The 22,957-nt window shown below is 42.2% G+C and overlaps 1 protein-coding gene across 1 annotated transcript in view; it reads right to left on the bottom strand.

Annotated features, from left to right (window-relative positions):
* Window positions 1-22,957, bottom strand: part of csmd2 (CUB and Sushi multiple domains 2) — a 1,700,996-nt gene that overhangs the window by 1,182,166 nt on the left and 495,873 nt on the right. The window lies entirely within an intron of this gene.

The raw sequence follows: 22,957 nt of genomic DNA, 5'->3' as shown, positions 1-22,957 counted from the left end.
GGTAGAGTCCATGATTAAGAAAGAAAATGTAATGTTGTCCTTTATCTCAAGAGGCTTGGAATATAAAAGCAGTGATATACTTCTGAGGCTTTATAAGGCCCTAGTTAGGCTCCATTTAGAATACTGTGTCCAATTTTGGGCCCCACACCTCAGGAAGGACATAGTGGGGCTGGAATGTGTCCAGCGGAGATTCACACGGATGATCCCTGGAATGGTAGGTTTAATGTATGATGAATGGCTGAGGATCCTGGGATTGTATTCGTTAGAGTTTAGAAGGTTGAGGGGAGATCTAATAGAAACTTACAAGATAATGTATGGCTTTGAAAGGGTGGACGCTGGGAAGTTGTTTTCGTTAGTCAGGGAGACCAGGACCCATGGGCACAGCTTTAGAATTAGAGGGGCTAAACTTAATATGGAAATGAGGAGACATTTCTTCAGCCAGAGAGTGGTGGGCCTGTGGAATTCATTGCCACGGAGCACAGTGGAGGCCAGGATGTTAAGTGTCTTCAAGGCAGAGATCGATAAATTATTGATCTCTGCCTTGAAGACACTTAAATTATTGATCTCACAAGGAATCAAGGGCCTTGGGGAGAGTGCAGGGAAGTGGAGTTGAAATGCCCATCAGCCATGATTAAATGGCGGAATGGACTTGATGGGCTGAATGGCCTTACTTTGACTCCGATGTCTTATGGTCTTATAGTCTTAAACGGAATACAGAATGTTGTAAGACTGAGCATTTTACAACTTGTTATCGTTCCATATATCATGGGGAAATGTTTATAAAGTTGAGCATGTGCTTGTCTTTCTCACTGCAGTGCAAAACATGTCCAAATGTTAAAATTGAAAGAATTTACAATGGATAATATATAATCATAGTTCCAGTAAACTATTGCTCAACTGTGAAATTCACATGACATTGCAAGAACATGACATATTTCCAAGACTGGTGCAAAACCTGGGATTTGACTGTAAAAACTTTGGACATCACAGCCCATGGAAACTGTAAAGACAAGGAAACTTGTTTTTAGACTGAGTCTTTTCTTGCAAAACAAATTTTTTGTTTTAATGGTGTTCCCTTTGACCTGCACAGCTTTGCTACAGCACTGAAAAGAAATAAAAGAACCAGCCAACATTACAGTCTCCATGTTAAAACTGGCTGACAATACCTGGTGTCTACGGTCACGTTTGATACAAAGCTGCTTGAGTGTGCCAGCAAACATCAAAGATACCTTACAAATATACTTCTGCAACAGTGGATGACTTGTAGCAATGGTTTGAAGTTCTCCATTGACTGTTCATTCTACTGTGACAATGGGGAACTTCAAACCAGCGTCGACAGGAAAACAACACATACGGACCAAATACTGAACTACAGGAGCAACCATCCCAACACCCACAAACGAAGCTGCATTAGAACATTATTCTAACGAGCCACCACACACTGCAGCACAGAGGAGCTACGAAGAGCAGACAAAAATCACCTATTCAGCGTATTCAAAAAGAACGGGTGCCCAATGAACACAGTCCGCTGATTTCTCAGCAACAAACCCAAACAAACAGACAAAACAGGCCCAGAAACCATAACCACTCTCCCCTACATCAAAGACATTTCCGAAATGACTGCCAGACTACTCTGACCTCTTGGCATCAGGGTAGCCCACAAACCCACCAACACACTAAAACAGCAGCTAATGAACTTAAAAGACCCTATACAGACAACAAATAAAACAAACGTCATCTACAAAATACCTTGCAAGAACTGTGACAAACACTACATTGGACAAACTGGCAGAAAGCTAGCCACCAGGATACATGAACATCAACTAGCCACAAAACGACATGACCCACTATCACTCGTATCCTTACATACAGATGAGGAAGGACATCACTTTGATTGGGACAACACATCCATCCTAGGACAAGCCAAACAGAGACACGCACGAGAATTCCTAGAAGCATGGCATTCCAACCTGAACTCCATCAACAAACACATTGGTTCCAAATCAATCTACCATCTTCTGAGAAAAGGAACAGGAAATAGCATCACCAACACAGGAAATGACATCACCAACCCAAGGAAACCTAAACAGATAAATAGAAAGCGGGACACAACACCAGCGCTTTGTGGGAGGCTCACTGATTATGTTACCTAGAATGGTGACGAAACATCTGGGAACAAACCTTCCAGCTCAGTGAGCCAGCTTACATCTCGAACACAATAAAGACCCACTCTCTTGTGGACCGAGAGGAGGAGAGTGCTGTCTTGGAGGTGAAAGGAGGACGTCGGGTTGGCTGTGCACCCTTGCGACCAGTGGATCTTAATGCTGACTTCGGCCTAACGCTGGTTCAGGGGAGCAGCCAACCTGCAACGATGGCTGCGGCAAGTGCTCGTGCCCCAGGTCAGGGGGTCCGGAACACCATCCGTGTTTCTGTAAAGAAGGTGGATGAAGGTGCACCTGTGGACCGCACCTTCTTCGTGAAGAAGGTCCTGTTGGACTGTTGTGGGTTCGCTGCTGCGGACATTTACTGCCCGCAGGATTTCCCCGGAGGAGGTTTTTACGACGTGACCTTCAGGAGTTCCAAGCTTTGCGAGCGCTTCCTGGAGGTTTTCAAGGAGAAAGGAGGTGAGGGCCCCCTCTCTGTATTGACCGCTGTCCCACTGTTTGTGATGCCAGCGCAGAGGAACCGTATGGTGACTGTACACATGTACAACCCGCATGTGCCAGCAGTTGATGTCCTGACCTTCCTCGGAGGGTATGTGAAGGTGGAAGGGGACCTAACTGACATCGTGGACCCCTTTGGCATCTGGACGAGTAAGAGGCAGGTCAAGGTGACGCTGAGGATGGGCGCAGACGGGAATGTCGCACACCCACCGTCCAGCTTCGCGATCGGCGGGAGCAGGGGCTACCTGACCTATGCAGGGCAACCTAAAGTCTGCCATGCCTGTGGTAGGTCAGGTCACATGGAGGCCGACTGCAAAGCCGCCATCTGCAGGAACTGCAGGGAGGAGGGACACCTTGCAAAGGATTGCCCACGAGAGAGAAGCTGCAACCTTTGCGGGGAAGCGGGCCACTTCTATAGGGCATGCCCATGGCGGGGTACCACCTACGCCCAGGTCGCCGGCAGGGGAAATGCGGGGCCAGCCCCCCCGGAGGAGAGGGAGGCACCAGGGCCCAGCAAGGACCCCACTAATGTGCAGGAGGGCCAGGCCGTGCAGCAGGGCCCAGCCCTGTAGGATGGGCCCAAGGCCAGCAAAACACCCCTGCAGGCTCCGATCCCCCCCGACAACCCGGAGCCAATGGAGGCGGTGACAGGCGACCCAGGGGAGTGGACAACAGTCCAGAAAGCGAGGAGGAAGGTGTGTCGACGGGCCCAGGAACCACAACCATCAGGCGGGAAGAGGCAGCTACAGGGGGGCTATAAGAGCTCCTCTGACGAGGAGGATTCGGAGAGGGCCCACCCGAAGCAGAAGTTAAAGGTCTCAAGAGGGAAGGAAAGCAGCACCCCACTTCCAGGTGACGGGAGGCGTCCTGAGGCTTCCTCCGACACCCAGTCAAGTGCCGCTGGAGCACCGGAGGGCCCCCCGGAACTTCCAGGTGGGAAGGAGGAAACAGCGCGTCCCCAGCCTGACCCGGAGCCGGACCCTCCTGCCTCCGCACCCCTGACGGGGGGATGCCACCCGGAAGGCAGCACGGACGGTTTCCTGAGCACGGAGAGCGTCCAGCAGTTAGCCCGGGCAATGGGCATGAAGGGACAGATGGAGGGGCTGGACCTTGGACTTGGGGAGGGTACTGCGGTCACTGCCCACAATGGGGGTACGAGTTGCGAGCATTAATGTGCGCAGTGTCAAGTCAACCGCGAGATGTGTATCCACGTTGGCCTACCTGACCACCATCGAGGCGGACCTCCTGTTTCTGCAGGAGTGCGGGATACCGCACCTCGGCAAGTATGGGAAATGGTCCGGCGCCTGGACCTGTGGGCCTTCGATCTGGTCGGGGGGTAACGACTGGTGCTCCTCGGGCCTGGCTATTCTGCTGCGGGGGCACAACTTCACCATCTCTCAAGTTCAGGAGGTGGTGGTGGGGCGCCTCCTAGTGGCTGACATCACCTACAGGAATGTTCCCCTGAGGCTGATCAACGTGTACGCCCCAGTGGTACGGAGTGAGCGGTTGGCCGTCCTGCAGCGGCTTCCACCCCTGCTGGCTACGTCCAGGCCGGTCGTCCTAGGCGGAGACTTCAACTGCATCATTGATGCAGATGGAAGATCCGGTGTGGGGACAGCGGGTGGGGGGAGTCAACTGGACGTCACGTCCAGATTCCTGATGGGCACGGTGAAGGACGCCAAGCTGCTCGACGTCTTCAGCACCCCTGCAGATGGAGCGCAGCAGAGGTACACCTGGTCGCGGCCAGACGGGTCTACCCGCTCAAGGATAGACTTCCTGTTTGTGTCACGGACGTTCTCGGAAAGGTCCACCGGCGTCGAGCCGGTGTTCTTCTCTGATCACTGCCTCCTGCTGGCCGACTGTCACTTACAGGACGACCAGCCGGCTGGCAAGGGGACGTGGAAGCTCAACACGACTCTGTTGACCCCAGAGAACGTCCAGGAGCTTAAGAGGGAGTACGCCGGTTGGAGAACCGTGAAACCCCTCTTTGAGTCTCCAGGCGACTGGTGGGAGACGGTGAAGGAGAACATCAAGAGGTTCTTTGTCCTCAAGGGTGTTCAGAAGGCAAGAGAGAGGCAGGGAAAGCTGTCGCGACTCCAGAAAAGGATGCAGAACCTGCTCCTTCTGCAGCTGATGGGGGTCGATGTCACGGAGGACCTCCGCGAGGTGAGAGGCCAGCAAGCCTCGCTTTTCGCCGCGGAGGCCTCCAGGATAATCTTCCGGTCCAGGGTCCGCTCCGTGGAGCAGGACGAGACGTGCTCGCGTTTCTTCTTTCAGAGCTCTGTGCTTAGCCGGCTGAAGGAGGACGACGGCTCGGTGACATCGTCGCGGCCCGACATTTTGAGGATCAGCAGATCCTTCTATGCCGGACTGTACGACACGAAGCCCACGGACAGCACGGCCTCCGAGTCGTTCCTGTCATCTATCACGGAGGTCTTAGACGACGGCACGAGGGAGTGGCTGGTCCAGCCGATATCCCTGGACGAGCTGGCCAGAGCCCTCAAGTCCTTGCAGAGGAATAGGACTCCCGGAAGCGACGGCTTACCGGTCGAGCTGTATTCCACTCTGTGGGGCCTGGTCGGCCAGGACCTGCTGGAGGTGTACGATAGTGCGCTTCGGGCAGGGGAAATGTGCAAGTCCATGAGGAAGGGCATCATCACCCTCATTTACAAGAGGAAGGGGGAGAGGGAAGAAATTAAGAATTGGCGTCCCATTTCACTTTTGAACGTGGACTACAAAATCCTGGCCAAGGTCATTGCCAACCGGGTCAGGTCTGTCCTGGAGTCAGTGATTCACCCTGACCAAACCTGTGCTGTGCCGGGCAGGAAGATCGCTGAGAGCCTCACGCTCATCAGGGATACGATTGCCTACGTACAGGGCAGGCGGGTGGACACCTGCCTCGTCAGCCTGGACCAGGAGAAGGCCTTCGACAGGGTCTCTCATGCTTACATGAGGGACGTCCTCTCCAAATTGGGGTTCGGGGAGGGCATCCGCAATTGGATCCGGCTGCTCTACGCCAACATCGTTAGCGCAGTCTCAATCAACGGGTGGGAATCAGACAGTTTTCCTGTTAGATCTGGAGTCAGGCAGGGCTGCCCACTCTCTCCTGCCTTGTTCGTGTGCTGTTTGGAGCCCTTCGCCGCCTCCATCAGGAAGGACGTGAGCCTGAAGGGCGTGACTATCCCAGGCAGCGGAGGCCTTCAGGTCAAGACCTCCCTGTACATGGATGATGTCGCCGTCTTCTGCACCGATCGTCGGTCGGTGAGTAGACTATTGGACATCTGCGGCCAGTTTGAACTGGTCTCGGGTGTCAAAGTCAATAGGGGTAAGAGCGAGGTCATGTTCTTCGGGAACTGGGACGACCGCTCCTTCATCCCCTTCACCATCAGGACAGACTACCTGAAGATGCTGGGTGTTTGGTTTGGTGGAGCTGGGGCATGCACTAAGACTTGGGAGGAGCGTATCGCCAAATTGAAGCAGAAGCTGGGCAGTTGGACGCTCCGGTCCCTCTCCATCGCGGGTAAGAACCTGGCCTGTTCCCCAGACCTGCACCGCTGTGGTCACCCGGGCCATCTTCCACTTCATTTGGGGGTCGAGGATGGACCGGGTCCGCAGAGACACCATGTACAAAGACCTGGGAAATGGGGGAAAGGGCGTACCGAACGCCACCCTCGCCCTGACGGCTACCTTTGTGTGCGGCTGCATCAAGCTGTGCGTAGATCCTCAGTACGCAAACACCAAGTGTCACTACTTACTGAGGTTCTACCTGTCCCCGGTGTTGCGAAGGATGGGCCTGGCCTCATTGCCGCGGAACGCTCCGAGTAGTTGGACCGTTCCGTACCACCTGTCCTTCGTGGAGAAATTTTTGAAAGGAAACACCTTTGACCACAAGGCCGTCAGGCAGTGGTCAGCACGTAGTATCCTCGGGACGCTTCGGGAAAAAAAGAGGGTGGATCCCGTCGTGTGGTTCCCCACGCAGACTGCCAAAGTCGTTTGGCAGAATGCCGCATCGCCAGAACTTTCAAACAAGCACAAGGACGTTGCTTGGCTGGCGGTGAGAGGGGCTCTGCCAGTGAGATCCTTTATGCATGCCCGGAATCTCTGCACCACCGCACGCTGCCCTCGAGGTGGCTGCGGGGGGGACGAGACTGTCGATCACCTCCTTCTGGAGTGTGCCTATGCGCAGGAGGTCTGGAGGGGGATGCAGTGGTATTTGTCGAGGTTCGTCCCGAGCAGCTCCGTGACGCGGGACTCCGTGCTCTACGGGCTGTTTCCGGGGACGCACACCGAGACCAACATCAACTGTGCCTGGAGGACCATCAATGCGGTGAAAGACACTCTTTGGTCTGCCTGCAACTTGCTGGTCTGCCAGCTGAAAGAACTGACCCCGACCGAGTGTTGCAGACTGGCGCACTCCAAGGTCCAGGACTACGTGCTGACGGACGCGCTAAAGCTTGGGGCAGCCGCCGCCAAGGCGCGGTGGGGAAAGACCACCGTATGAGCCCCCTCGTCCAGAAAAGGGAAAAGAACCCTATCTGGTAACTGAGCCCAGCTGGCGCCTTCCCCAACTGGTCAGGGGGCCAACTGGGACTGTGCGGGGTGACGACTGCCGGGGCGGTTTTTTTGCTTCGTTTTTTTTCCTCTGTTTTGTGTTTTTTTTCCTTTAGTTGGTGTACGTACCCCCGGGTAACCTGGAGTGGCTTGCATGACTGGGTAGGTGTATAAATGTTTTATTTTTTGTACGTTCTATGAATAAAGTATATTTTTTCAAATAAAAAAAAGGTGACAAAACGTCTGAAAACTAACCTTCCAAATCAGCGAGCAAACTCACATCCAAAATTTAAAGGTGCCCATAGGATCTCTGGGAGCCCACAACATAAGATGTGTATCTTTTCTATTAGTACTCTCTTACAGTTAGAAGATAATATCAGATAGTCATAACAGGAGGCATCTGGACTACACTGGGGATAGTAAATTAAGGAATTTGTCATTGTTTTTATCCACCTTGCTTATTCTATCCCACACCCCCTGATGGTGTCAATTATTACTAAATTATAACGGTTATGTTTGGAATAAACCTTGTCTAACCAAGGTTCATTTTTCAAGGTTTCAACTCCTTCTCTCTCTAATTGAGCTTTCATCAGGGAAATGGGGCAAATTACCATCATAAAATGCATTTAATAGAAGTTATCAATGATTAGCTTGAATTGCAAATATAAACTACATCGTCCATTTAGCAGTCAGCGTATCCTCATACCATACCACCAAGCATAGGAACTGTTGTACCTCACTATATTTATCATTGATAAGTCAGGTCATAAACCTGCAAGTAACAATTTAATGAATAAACACCATTTGTCTCAGGGGAAAGATGAAAGTAAAACATTTTCCATATTATTCTAATAGCTTTTATACAATAGTAGTTACAGTTTAATGGCTTTAAGGTTTCTTTATTACATAGTGCAATGGCAGTATTTAATAAGCAGCCAATCTTTAGCTGGTTGTTATACAATTTACGATATTACCATGTAATGCTACCCATAATAAATTACATGCAGGAGAAACAGGAAAACAATATACACAATCTCCAGGAATTTATGAATGAAAGTGGTACTGTGATGAAGCATTTGTCCCACAAATCCAATGTCATATTTCAAAATGCCACTTAAAATTTTATCATGCACTACAGCGTAGATATTCATTGTGTTATGTGGTCACTTTTTCAAGTACCACTATACCTTCAGAAGGGTGATGACTCAGCCAATTTTTAAGAACATTTTTAAGAGGAAAGAAATTCATTTATACAGCACCTTCCATGATCACAGGCTGTCCTTAAGCATTTTAAAACACAAATAGCACTTTTAAATTGGTGCATTGTCAGAAATAGAGCAGCCAATTTATACTCAGCAAGCTCCTACAGCCAGAAAATGTGATAATGATCAAGAAATGTGTCTTTATAATTGATGCTAATTTGGAGATAAGTATTAACTATAATGCCACAAATGGTTTCCCTGCTCTTCTTCGAAATTGTACCATGAAATTTCTCATGTAAATTCAAAAGACACTGACACTGCTCAGTAAATCCTTACAATTTCATTGAATTTCATAGCTCAAATGCTGTAAAGTGATATCTTTTCTTTATAAGGTGTTGACTTGTAACCAAACATATCTTAAAGAAAAGGCAATACTTTAGCTCTCATACTGCTAAATACCATAACAATCAAAAACAAAACTGTTGCAGTTGATCACCACAGCAATATTTATCAAATGAACAAAGAATGATTTCAGAACACAAAGTGGCCTTTTGGCCCATTATGTTCTTGGCTTTTCTTTATGAAAATAATTCAGCCCGTCCTACTCCCCACCCTTTCCCCTGGCTTCACATTTTTTCTTCTCTTAGGAAAATATCTAATTCCCTTGAGAAAACTGAAATTGGATCTGCCTCCAACACTCTCGCAGGCAGTATGTTATGCAAAGCAATCAAGTACCATGTAAAAAAAAATCTTCCCCATGTTTCCTTTCGTTCTTTTGCAAAAGATTTTAAATCTATTGATTTACGATCCTTTGCACCAATATCCATAGTTCCTCAATATTTAATATATAAAGACTACTTATGGTTTTGAATACATTATTCAATTTTACTCCCAACCTTTTCTTCTTTAAAGAAAACAACTTCAACTTCTCCAATTTATCAAAGCAACTTTAGTCCTTCATCTCTGGAACCATTCCTGTAAATCTTTACTATGCCCTTTTAAAGCCTTCACTTCCTTCCAAAAGAAGAATCCTCATAATTGACACAATATTCCAGTTAAGTCCAAGCCATAGTTCTATAAAAAAAATGACATCCTTGTTTTTGTATTTTCTTCTTCTATTTGTAAAACTGTGGATTCCATGCATCTTTTTAGCCATTTTCTCAACCTGTGCTGCCATCCACTATTCATGCATAAATGCTTTGAGATCCCTCTCTTCCTGCACGCTCGCTATAACTGCATTAATAACGACCACAACTTCTGGCTGCTCGCCTTCCCAATTTGGAATGTGTTGCAGTGTTGACCCTCGTACCAGGGAGGCAAACTATTATCACGTCTATGGTAACAATAATGCATACCTGGTCCTTGACTAGAGGACTTCCTATTGCTTCCTTAGTATTCTTCCTCCAATCGTATTCATCAGACAATTGTATCCATAACTTTAAAGTTGAAAATTTAAAGATTATGATGGTGAAACTGGCTCATACCCACAGAAAGTAAGAGGCTCATTGTGAATTGGCCGATGACCTTTTACCATTCTTGATCTTCCTTCCACTGGAGCTCACACAGCAGTATTTCAAATTCTTGATTCTCAGTCTTCTTTAATTACACTAAAATTGGAAGAACTTGGCAATATTTTCTTCTTGGGATATTTTGTTTTGTTGTTGGTGAACTCAACAGAAAATGAAGAGCGGCATAGTGTATAACTCATTGACTCGCTGAAACCCATTCCTAGCTGCTATTGTAGAAGAATTCCATCCTCTACACCTTTCAGACATACTTTCTATATTAATTGTTTTATCATATACTGATCTATTGCTGATCTGTGTAATTTTGGCAACAGAATTGTTTTGCATTTAATTCTGGTAATTTTTGTTTGGTGCTCTGAACAGAACCTGTCAGCTCAATTTGACAAAGCACACTAGCAGTTAAAAATCAATGCATCTAATGGGCTATTTTAGGTATATATGTTCAACGTGTCTTGCTCAGTAAAAAAAAAGTTATAGTTTGACTCCATTTTGTCGCATTTAACCAAATATGTTGGACTTGTCAAGAACATAAAATGAGAAACAAAAGCTGCCAGATAGAACAATCCATCTTGCGAGTAAATCATTGATTTTTATCCCAACATAAACAAGAACAAACCCAATACCAGTCTAATGAAGTTCTAAAAGGAAGACAGGGTATTCAACTTACAACAGCTCTGTTTCGTTTAGGTGAACAGCATGCCATGATTAATAAGCACATTCGTTAACAAGGGTATTCTGACCTTGCAAACGCTAAAATACAGTGGAGCCACTTGAAAATCAACTCAAAACTTGAAAACTTGTGGCTATCATAGGATGTTTAAGCACAGTCATTCACAACATAAACCAGCTATGAGATTTAAAGTGGATGATTCCACATAATTATCAGCAAACAGCACAGCAGACAGTTTGGTTACTGGTGTTGGATTGCAAAGCTTGCTGGAAGAATAATGTGCAATTGCAGGGGATAGCAAGGCAATAAAATCTTCCAAGAACTCAGATAGCATCATGCACTGGAGAAATGAACCTTAATGTATTCAGGATTCTTTATCCAAGAAAAGGTTTTGCAGTCACCTTAATTTCAAATACTGCAGCATTAAGACGTGGTGGGTCGATTGTGGGGTGTGGAGAAATTATAACTTGATTCATATTTTGTTATAATTTTCTTTGCTAGTGGATGCTCAAAGCCAGCATGTCAACATCTGTTTCACATCTGATATTACCTACACTGGGAAAATCACAGATTCTAAGATACTTAATAAATATATGTTCCTTCCACACAGCATATACAATCTGCTGTGTCACGGTTTCACCCAACTATTTTTGTTGGGCGCAGGATGGACCTGCAGCTCCCTGATATTTTTCAAAGTTTAATCCTTCAAAACCCTTAAAAATGCCCAGTGTTTTACATGAGTGACCAATTGCTCAAAAGCTAGATATGAAGTCATCACAATTTGCAACAAAATAACATCCCACTTTGGGGTTTCTGCTGAACTTACTAAAATTGCCAATTTCACCTAACTAGACCAGCCATTGGATTTTGCAACTCATCCACTGGCAGAGCCACTTCAAAACATTATTTGCAGATGTGCCAGCTATTATTTTAGGACCATGTGATAATTTATTGCGGTAGATTCATGTTCCTTGTCTTTTAAATGATTCACTTCTTCTTGCTTAAATTTGCTAATTGGTAACAAGAAAGCATTCACATATAACAGCACAATTAACATTTGACACCAGAGATCAAAATTTTCGGGAAATCATCAGCTTTTGATTCAGCATTTAGAATGCTGTTGGCTTCAAGATCTTTATTTACATTTTTAACTGAAACTTCCAATTACAAGATAATACAGAAAAATAACCAAGTCATCTTAACACAGGGAACATTTGACAGTTTTGAATAACCAAGAGAAAAAAAAAATGCAGACTAAGCTTAAGCAGAATAGCTACCAATCACATAGCTATTGACTTCAATCAGAATGGGCTTGTTAGTGAAGAAGAGATTTTAGACAAACAATTTTTAATGCCAAGACATATTGGCATGTGAAGAATTAAGAAAATAAAAACAAGCAATATGCAGTATAATCCTGACATTGGGTGAAGTGAAAATTGAGATGAATAGAGAAGTTGTCGTAAAATCTTCCTCATTGGCACTCAATTGTGATAAGGCCAATAAACTGCAAATATTAATGGATACCTTGAATCTCTGATTTTTTTTTTGATGGGGAATGGCTTGTAATAGGATTTGTTGTGTATTATGTGGTCAATACAAATCGCTTAACTTCATGATTTACACACACTGCAGTGATGTGGCTGTGGCTTTAAGAGGTTATTTTATCTTTTTTTTAAAAGGGAGACTAAATGAGATAAGAAAGTGGTCTATAGGAAATTAAACAGCATGCGAGGCTATGGGTCTTTTCTTTTTAAAGTTGGAACAATAGAGGCAGCCTGGCTGGGTCTGACCATCTCCTGCATATCAGGATTTCTAGTTTTATTTTTAGTTTACATTTAAGCAGTTACTGCTGTGGGCTTGAAAATATAGAAGCTGTCTATTTACTGTCATGGTTCCAGCTAGAATCTGGGGATTCTCTCTTCTACTGTCAGACAAAGATATTTTTCGGAATTTTCTTTCTTGCCTTGGGGTGTGTTTCTGGGATGTTACTATATTGGAACAGTTAATTAGTACTAGTTGCTATATCTATTATTCTGTCAAATTTTCCAATGGAATTAAGTTATTCTAAGTTCTTTTTTCTTTTGTTTATATTTCAGCTGGAGAGTTTAAATGAATTGTGATTTTGCTTCATGTTGAGTAGTTTGACCAATTGCATTGCCTCTGGAACAAGACACTTTACATTTGCCTTAAAAGTAAGAAGAAAGTTAGGGACTAGGCTACCTTCTTAAAATATTTTGAGGAGATTTGGTTATTTCATAACACTGCAGACAACATACATAATTTAAATCAAAAGGACTGTAGATGTTGTAAATCAGGAACAAAAACAGAAGTTGCTGGAAAAGCTCAGCAGGTCTGGCAGCATCTGTGAAGAAAAAAATCAAAGTTAAAATCGGGTCCAGTGACCTTTCAAGGGACACCAAACCCGAAACATTAGCTCTGATTTTTTCTTCACAGATGTTGCCAGACCTGTTGAATACACACAAATTATCAGTTATATTTTAGCTGTTGAAAATTAGCTTTAATTCTCTGTTGCATACACTCTGTTAAGTATATATGAGGTCACTTGAATGAATAAGAGCTTGTTTGGTGGCTAACAGGCCCTCAATATTAAGCTGTAAGATTTGAAGAATATGTCCTCTTGACTCAAATCCAGGGGATTGCTCAATGTTGAGACTGCAGGTTGAGCAAATCAATTATCACATATTGTAGGGTACTGAGTATATGACCACCAATCTTTCCCCTCACTGACTAGTGTTTCAGTGGTCACATATTTATGACATCACAACACAGTAAAACCATGGGGTAAGATGCAGTAAATTGCTAATCATTCTTAATGGCATGTAGTTTCTAATTAAGTAAATACGAATTAAGCACTGATGTTCTGACAATTGAATGTGTTTCCATGTGACATTTAACAGCAAAATGGTTTATAGTTCAAGCTGTGCTGTTTAGAGTTCTGGGGAGGTGTATCATGGAGGATGCAGAGTCATTACACTTCACGTGGATAGCTCGTGCAATGATAGCACAACCAGAAATGAAATGCCAACTCCCAGTTGTACATTTGTTTGTTTATTTGGTACTACTTAGCATCATGAACTGTTTTTATGCTTTTAAAACTGGTTCATGTTGAAACTAATGCAGGTCAAGTAAATCCAGTTTGAGGCCCATCATTGACAGTACCACGTGGCTTTGTAGCTTTTGTGAAAGCTCTTCACAACCAAATAATTCAGACAATATGAAGGTAAACCCTCCAGTAACTGAAGAAACACGGGTCACAAGCAACATTTCTTTGAAGAGTTTTTTCATAGTTTATTTACTGGAAATTTTTGGCCCCTTTAATATTCATTTTTTGAATGGTAACACAAGAAGGTCAATTATTTCCATACTAAAAGGAAGGTGGTTGCAATAATCAGCAGGATACATTTATCTACACAGAGAGCTCTTGAATGTACTTCTGGAATTTGTGATTGAAACACCACTAGATCATATTTAAGAGTAGTTTGAACTGATGGTGAGCATCTCATGGTGATGATCAGATCAAATTTTATGTGATAATTAAATGTAAGATTTCCATCTATGTAATTTTCTTTGTGACAAATGTTTACTGAAAACTGCACCAGGTTAAGTTTCCTACATGTAAATTGACCTTCTTATGTTACCATTCAAAAAATGAATATTAAAGGGGCCAAAAATTTCCAGTAAATAAAGTATGGAAGTATGGAAAGTAATCACTCCATTGGATCTTCCTGCCTCCACTGAAGATAGTATTGGACACAGGCCACAGAATCTTTGGGAGAAGGGCATGATGCGGCGGATAAATGGGGCAACCTGGACCCCCAGCTTGTGCTGCTTTTTGCATCTTCTTCAACAGTGTCTCTAGAGAGACCACCTGAGTGAGACTATCCAAAGACCAGAGCCAGCCTGAGATGAAAGGGAAAGCCCAAATCGATGACTGCAGATTCTGAAACATCAGTAGAGCCTCAAAGGCTGATCAGCCAGGCCCAGCCTTATTGAACAGGTATTTCCAGTCTTTTCAGATAAACACTTCAAATACAGTGGTAGGGACCAAGCTAAGTCAGCTAAACAGTTGGTTCGTGAAGCAATGTAATGCCAACAGCATGGGTCAAATGTCCATCGTTGGCTCAGGTTACCGTGAAGGATTCTTTCTCAACCTCCCCCCTTGCCTGAAGTGTTTGGTGGCCCTCAGGTCAAATCCCCAACAATTGTCTCTCTTTCAGAGAGCAGCCCTATAGTGTGGTAAAGCTATGATGATTTAACCTTGAGGGGCCTGTGGAAAGGCTGTAGAAAATCCTCAAAAGGTGCATGTCCGAAGCAGGTAGCTGATGTAGACTTGAGACTGTTTACTGAAGAGTCCTGTGAACACATTGATAAAGTTTAATGCAACTCCAACAGTGGAGTTTGATAAATATTGTTTTTCCTTGTTAAAGCGTTCAATAAAGTTGAGTTGGGCCTTGCCCTGACCATAGTCTCCTTGGTCAATATCACTGCATGACGTATTTGTGTTAACAAAGGTTGCTGCAAACTGGTCAAGGTTAGTCGGAATACATTTATCCAACCTTTCACTTTACAATACAGGTTAAAAATGTCATCTCATACCTCTTCAAGCTATTAACAAAGCATATGAGCATTACACATGAAATGTTATGAAACGACTTCATGAAAATCCAAACTCATTTTAACTATTCTCCACTCATCTGCTAACTCAGCAACTTTCTCGATGAATTCCAAAAAAACTTTGTGAGTGAACTTCTGTTCTTTCTGAATCCTTATAATTTTCCTATTAAATAATCTGTACTTTCAGCGTGAACATCTGCAAACAATTGCCTCCAAACAACATTACAATAACTTTGGCATAAAGATCTAGGCTCATGTCTTTCTCACCTTTGTTGAACATTATCATTACATATGGTATCCTCCACTCCTCAGGTACAATGGAAGCAAAAATCCCATTCCGATTAGCATTAGATCCCATTTTTTTATTTTCTAGCGAGGACAACATGTGATTTTCTTAGGCCGAAACCGTGGCAACGCCGTCTGTCTGAGTTAAAACTTAACTCATTTCACCTAGTCTAAGGACCTTAAACTGCAATGTATATGTTAGAAATTGGTGGAATAGGTGTTAAAAAAAATTGGAATGTTGTTATGTCATAATCTGAAGTTTATTGAATTCCCTGCTGTTTAATCATTAAAAACAAACAGGCTGCAGCTGTTAGTGGGAATTTGAAATTTAAAAAAAACTGTTTTAATTTGTAGGCATTAGTCTGAAAAAAATTGAATCTGCTTGTACAGTTTTTGTTGACCTCTATATTGATATTCTTGAAGGGCTATAATTACTTTACTATGAATGCTTGGCTGAGTGTCTAAATATGTGATTATCTTGTCATACGTTTCTGAGTTCATAGTTTGAAAGATCAAAGGGGCTATTAAAGGATTAACTGTTTTCAGCTGCCTAATAAATACCATCTTGTTTCTTTTTATAAGACATTATTCACTGGAGGAGATTTAACATATTCGAATGGAATTTATGAATGAAAGTTCCTTCACTATCAGTTGTGTCTCAGTGAAATATGTATCAGCTTGTTTATTTGATTTTTCTTTCCTTTATCAAATGCACATGAATCCTGAAGTATTTCCATAATCGATATTAGGTGACTAACAATGGAGAGTAAAAGAAACAATGAGATATAGATGGGATTTGTGAGAAAGTATGAAGGATAAGGGCTGGTAGGTCTAACAACTTCTAAAACAACTGAAATAAGGTCCCAGACAACTCGGATGGGCCTTCTAGCCACCCACTTTAGCATTTATCCATTCACAATCTATGTTCTGCTTCTATGATTCTACCCTGCTCCTGCCCCATTGGAAAAAACATCATACACTTTGAGGTATTGATGACAGAGATGGGCCCAGCAAGCTGGGAAACTTTCTGATTTGAATTAACTGTTTCAGTTTCTAAGATATCTTCTCACGGTTCAACATTTTAAAATACCATGTCAGGGTTTTGAGATGATTCAAATACACATGGTTAGTGAAAATCCCTTCAATGGTCTGAGACAGATTTTCAGCCTGTCACTTTTTCATATAATGGACATTGCAAATTGCCCCCTCATTGCACAAAACATTAGGTGTATTCTTTCATTGAAATTAATTCCTTCATGACCGCAATATACTTTTTCTAAGCTTTTACTTCTAATATTTTCAGAAGGCACTTGACAAACATCCTTCTTGGCTGAAGACTTTAATGAATCTGATGAGCTCTGGGATTCTTGGAAAGAAAACTCAGGGATTGAGCTGTTACATTAGAGATAGTTCAATACAGACAGGATTCCACATGCTGCATTGTTAGTTGTTTCAAATGGAACTCCCGCCTAACTGAGCCTGTTTATCCTTTGGCATGCCATTCCATATGTGAGAAGTATAAAGCTGAAACTGTTTCAGTTGATGTGTAAATTAATATATCCATTACAGTATTAAACCAACGATGCTGTCACACTATGTTCGGATATAGCAATCACCATGGATGTAATTTTCTCAGCTTGTTTTACTCCAATATTAAGGCAAGGTTATTTTTAGAGACAGATTTTCACTGAAGTATCGACTTAAGTATTAACTTGATGTAGAAAATCTAAGATTTGCAGCTAACGACAAATACAGGTAAATAAACCAATTATGCTCGAATTGAGTTACATAAAGTAACTTCTTTTAACATGACAATATTAGTTGTGAATTTACACATGGCTAGTTTTCGACTAGTGATATACTGCTTTCCTTTACTTTCTGTAAGATGCAAGATTTCTTAATATTTGAAAATGTGCTGCATGCTACATTGTACAGCATCTCTTAACAGCAAAATTCAAAGTGTTACTGTGACTTTGTTTTAAGACATGACCCAAGTACAAGTCAGTATTAATGGCATGCACCACACAGTTACCAAGATGATTTTGACACCTATTGTAACTCAGAAGACAACAGGCACATTTCTTTCATCCATCTGCTGTCTTGCAGTTCCAGGGTCAACATAAACAGCAGAATAGCATTTACATGAGACTAGATAACCATTTCAACCATGACACCATCAGGAAATCATGAGCCAGATTGCAACCTGGTGAGATGATGCCATCATTTGCAGAGTCAACTCTTAAAAAGGAAGTAATTCATTGTTCAGTTATAATTGGTTTGTTTGCAAATTGGTCTCGCAATTGAATTTGAAAACATTTTTTTTGTTGTGCGTGACCAATGCATTAGTGAGATCCTGTCTGGAAGTAGCTACCAAACTCAACAATGCCAGAAACATCATGTTAGCATGCATACTGTTAAAATTGTACGCATTCTGAAAGACATTGATACTGCTTCTATCTTTCATGTTAAACACACACTCAATAATTAATCATATCAGGTGGAATAGAAATAACAATGTTTCCATTCAATCATACCACTTTAGGACACAGAAGAAGACAGCACAGGAACAGGTCTTTTGGTCCACAATGTTGGATGAACATGATGTAAATTAAAGTACTACCTTTTGCCTGCCCATAGTCCATGTTCCTTATCTAAAAGCCCCTTAAATGCCCTTATCATGTCTGCCTCCACCACTATCCTTGGCAGCACCTTCCAGGCACCTACCATTCTGTGTGTAAAAACTTGTCCAACTTGGTACCAGTTCACTTGGGACAATATCAGGTTCCTACACCAGCCCAAACAGAGATAAGCAAGGGAATTCATAGAGGCCTAGTTCTCCACCAAGAAGGCCATCAACAAACACATAGAACCCTAGATATACACCATTGTGAAGTAAAACTGGAAATGAGGTAAACAAATCCAATGGCTCCCAGAGTTTAATTACCAGGCGGGAAAACATAGTGCTTCATCGGAGGTTGCACTAATGATGTTACCCAGCAGGGTAAATGAAATGTCTGCAAACTAACGAACCAGCTTGGCGTGCAAACCAACCTCAGCAAATATATGTTTGTTCCACATACAAATCTGCTTGTTATAAAGGGATGAATATTTACTGAACAACTTATCTATTTTAGAGACTATGTGTCCTTCTTCCCTACAGCTCCCAATTTTCAACTCATTTCCCTTTTTATCCCAGCCAATGAAGAAAGAGACCCACTTGCATTCTTTTATTGATGCTACTGTTGGGCTGATGTCCTTGTTTTACTTCACATCTTCCTCTGTGGCATGGTTGAGATTGCATGAGGTTAGATGAGCTCTCAAAGTCAATTTATTTCCATCATAACAAGGCACTGCACAGGAAACAGTGGCAACAATGGAGAGTATGATCCATCAGCAGCCCTTCTGGCTGATATAAATTTATGTCCTGTACATTGTTTTGGCTGTGATTGTATTGAGAAATATTTAACATTCTAAAGATTGTGATCAGAGATGAGAAAAAACAGTCCTACGTTGTTCCTGGCCTACCTGTCATGTAGATCCCATCAGCCAAAGGAGCTATTGAAGACATCATTACAGAATGAGCCACAGGTTTGAGGCAAGCACTGCTTTCCTTTATAAGGCCTTCCAAAGGATTAGCTGAACAAAGATATTAACTTATCACTACAAGTTTCAGCATACAAACAAACTTATAAAGGTGAGCATTTGAATTTGAAAATAAGAATTAAAATGTACTATCTATAGTTGACTGGAGGAGCAGCATCTCATGTTCCACCTCAGGAGCCAATAGCCCTAGGGCCTAAATGTGGATTTTACGAGTTTCAAAATCTCCCCACCCCCAGCCTCATCCAATGACCAACTCTCGCTCTCATCCCCACCTCCTTGACCTGTCCATCTTCTCTCCCTTCTATCTGCCCCTCCCACTTCACAGACCAATCCCCACCACTGCCTACCTGCACTCACCTGTCAACATCCTGCCTACCTTTCCCAGCCACAGCCGACCTCTCTATTTATTTCTGAGCTCTTTACCCCTCCTCATTTATGAAGAAGGATCCCAACTCGAAACATCAACTTTCCTGCTCCTCTGATGCTGCTGGCCCTAGTGAGTTCCTCCAGCTCCACACTGTGTTATCTCTGACTCCAGCATCTGTGGTTCTGACTATCTCTGAATTTGAAGAATTCATTTTCCTTAGGCTTCCATTCAAAGGTAATTACATATCACCAAATATAAACTTTCTGTGAACATGCGCAGTTGGACAGCTATTAAAAAAACTGCATTGAAAATATTCTTTGAAATATGTAAAAGTCAGGACCTGAGGTAATTTTATGAGTACAGCCATAAATGCTAATTTCAAGCATTATGTTTATCTAGTGGTCTCCAGCATGGCCCACTACCCAAAAGTAATCTTATTTAAATCACTGAAAATTACTTCAAAAACTAAACACAACCATTTGCTCATTTACTTCATGAATGTTTGTAACTTTTTTTTGTCAGGCAAAAAAGTGCTTGAAAGCTTTTTTCATGTCTTTTTGCTCCTATAAAAGCCAACCTAATTTTATACGCTTTCTGTAAGGTCACTACATGAATACAATCAGCAAACTCTTACCATGATAACTTAAGTGAAGCTGGGAGTATGATCAGCTTTATGAATGATGCCAGCTTCTCCTGTAACAATTTTAAAATGAGCAAAAGGACAATCTGCATTAAACCTAATTCACTTTTGAGCTTCCTTGCATTTTTCCACAGGTTTGGTTGCCTTTACAAGTAAGTTATACTGAGAAGGAATCAGCACAGCCAAAGAGAAATTCTTGCCAAAAATTGCCCTTTCAATCTTTCTGTCTTTCTTACTGTTTTCTTGAATGGTCTTGATCAATTGAAATGAATGTAATATTTTTCTAGGAGTTTTGATTGATTTGTCAACTTTGAAACTCTCAGCATTGTAATCTTTTTCTAACTCAGACAAACAATGGAAATATTTTCCAAAAAAGCACTATTAAAATTTCTGTTGACCAGTACTGTATGCTTGCTTAGCAATAAATTGGTAACAAGTGTAATTCCCAACTCTATTCAAATGAAAACAAAAGATTCATTTTGGGCTCTCAGGTCAAGGCCGTACAATGAATTTCAAGCATTAAATAAAACAAAAGGCTATGTGTATATAACTAAGGAAAGAATTGCTGTAATTTTAATAAATATTTAACAATTGACTAAGAATATGACATGGTTGACACATTTTATATGAAAAAAAATTATTAGGTATCTGAGAACTCCAAGGAGATTTGGAGATGACTTTTGAGTGACTAATTTTCCCTGAGAATTCAACGTGGAAATGTCAATGATTATCATTCCCATCTGTTACTTTTCATACACAAGGATCGTGAATGACAATATAAATATTTTAAATAAAATGGAACTGAAATCCATGACTTTGTTGGAGGAATATAATCTGCTGTAGCTTAGTATAGAGAATACCATTTTCTGTCCTACTTCTGAGAATAATGGACGCTCAGAAATGATCGCAGTATCGTAAATGTTATCAAGGGGTTTGAATTATGTCATAAAACTGCACAGTGTTGTTCAAATGATTTACAACTATAATCTGAACCCTGAAATGAGATTGTGGCCTTGAAACTACTCCAGGGTATTCACGATTAGAAAAGCTATGGACTGTGAAGTTTGTGTCAATGCGTCCATTTAAATTGGCTTATATTTCGTTTTAGTTTTGCCTTCAGCAACTGCTCTGAAGATTTAGGTAGACTTCACAATGCAGGTGTGGCTGATATCCACCCAAATGATACAATGCTGATTCAGTGATAATCAACTGTTATATGTAAACATAAAATGGCTTTTACTATTGCTGTATGTGAAAGGTTTTTTCCCTCCTTTTTGCATTAACGGGATGTGGACGTTGTTGGCAATGCCAGCATTTGTTGTCATCCCTAATTCCCCTTGAACTGACTAGATTTCCAAGGCATTTTAGAATGATGGGGAATGGCAACAACATTGCTGAAGGTCTGGAGTCACACGTAGATCAGACAGAGGGTAAAGGCGTTAGGATTTCTTTCCTAAAGGACATGATTAAATTAGATTAATTTTGTTTTGTACCAAACAAAGATGGCTCTCTGGGTCATCATTTTAAAGACCAGCTCAATATCCCAGTTTATTGGCATATTTCATTTTCTACCAGCTTCCATGGTGTGATTTGACCCACTTATTAGTGTTGCCATCTGGGTGGCTGATCCATTGAAATTACCCACTATGCTACCATCCTGCATCTGACCGGTGAGAGTGTAAAAAATGAACAAATGATCCAAAGATGAGACAGAATTAGCCTCTTATGTTGCACTTGATGTAAAATGGGCAGGAGGGTTGCATAAATGAAGGAAAAAAAAACTTTAAAACTATATTAAAATCATGAATTTTAGTCACTGGTCCTTATAAAAAAAAGTTGACCCAAACTTTGATCAAGTATAGAGATCTTTGCTGACTGTGAGTTAAGTCTTCTCATAATGTTGTTACATTCTAATATGAAAATAAAAATAAGACCAGGGCACTTTATTTGTCAGCTTACTTGAAACAGAGGTCCTGATTTCTCATTTCAGGATATCATTGACAAGAATCACAATGTAGTTGTTGTTTTGTATTGCTCCACAGTCCCAAGCTGAAGCAGTTTGAACAGAGCAGCCAAAATGAATTAGAATATTTTTTAAGAGCCCTGTGAAAGCCTCAGCATTGCCAAGGATGACATGTGCCACAGTTAACATGCCTGTAAGTTATATATGGAATGGAGCAACAACGCATTTAATTTCAGAACAGAAATATATTAAATGGCACATTTTGAGGATGAAAAGTTCATTGATGAACCCCAAATGCTTTAAAGATCTTGAGTCATTTAGAAAGAAAGCACATTTATTTTTAACATTTTACTTATTATTTGAGTCACACACTTAATAAAAATTAAGTTCAAATAAAAACTTCCACAGCCTCCTTTCTCGTGCATTCTTCATATTGCTATGGCTCATGTTGTTAATTGGCATGCAGACTTAATTTGAGTTGAATTTAATAATTTGAAAATTATTTAATTATAATTACCATGATACTTGGTGTTGGATCTAAAGGGAGGCGATGGGGGTTTTGCTTGCCTGCTGGAAAACTGGTGGCTTCCCTGCTTTGCTTCTTTTATGAAAGTTTCACTGAATTAAACCACTTCACTGGACATTGAAGGATCATCCCTGCGGGCATGGATCTGAGGGGCTCAAGTCATATTTGCCCAGAACTGGTCAATCAGATGCTTGCAGCACAAAACACATGAGGTCTATATCAAGTGGTAAGACGCCAGGACAGTGTTGATGTTACTAGAAGTTGTTTATCATGAACAAAACTGCAGAATTGGATGGCCAAATTCTGACAAGCCTGGGTGGTAACTG

Source organism: Stegostoma tigrinum, chromosome 24, assembly GCF_030684315.1.
Source record: "Stegostoma tigrinum isolate sSteTig4 chromosome 24, sSteTig4.hap1, whole genome shotgun sequence".
NCBI lineage: Eukaryota > Metazoa > Chordata > Chondrichthyes > Orectolobiformes > Stegostomatidae > Stegostoma > Stegostoma tigrinum.
This window is presented reverse-complemented; position numbering and strand designations above follow the sequence as displayed.